Source organism: Pan troglodytes, chromosome 9, assembly GCF_028858775.2.
Source record: "Pan troglodytes isolate AG18354 chromosome 9, NHGRI_mPanTro3-v2.0_pri, whole genome shotgun sequence".
NCBI classification, from domain to species: Eukaryota; Metazoa; Chordata; class Mammalia; order Primates; family Hominidae; genus Pan; species Pan troglodytes.
The window spans coordinates 51229119-51229445 of NC_072407.2; positions in this window are offsets into that span (position 1 = coordinate 51229119).

The following is a 327-nucleotide window of genomic DNA, read 5'->3' on the forward strand; positions in this document are numbered from 1 at the left end:
CGAGCGGGCGTCATCACCAATTGCAAGGCGGGAGACAGAGCCTTGGCTGGCACCGGGCCTCCTCCCCGGACCCGCAGAGGCCTGGCAGCGCCGCGTTTGAGGAGGGTTCGTGTCAGGAGGTCAAGGCTGGATGATCACTTAAGCCCAGGAGTTAAAGACCGGCCCGGACAACAAAGCGAGACCCCGTCTCTCCAGAAAAAGAAAAAAAGAGAGAGAGAGAGAGAAATTAGCCGGGCGTGGTGGCGTACGCTTGTAGTCCCATCTACTTAGGAGGCTGAGGTGGGAGGATGGCTTGAGCCCAGGAGGTGGAGGCTGCACTGAGCTATG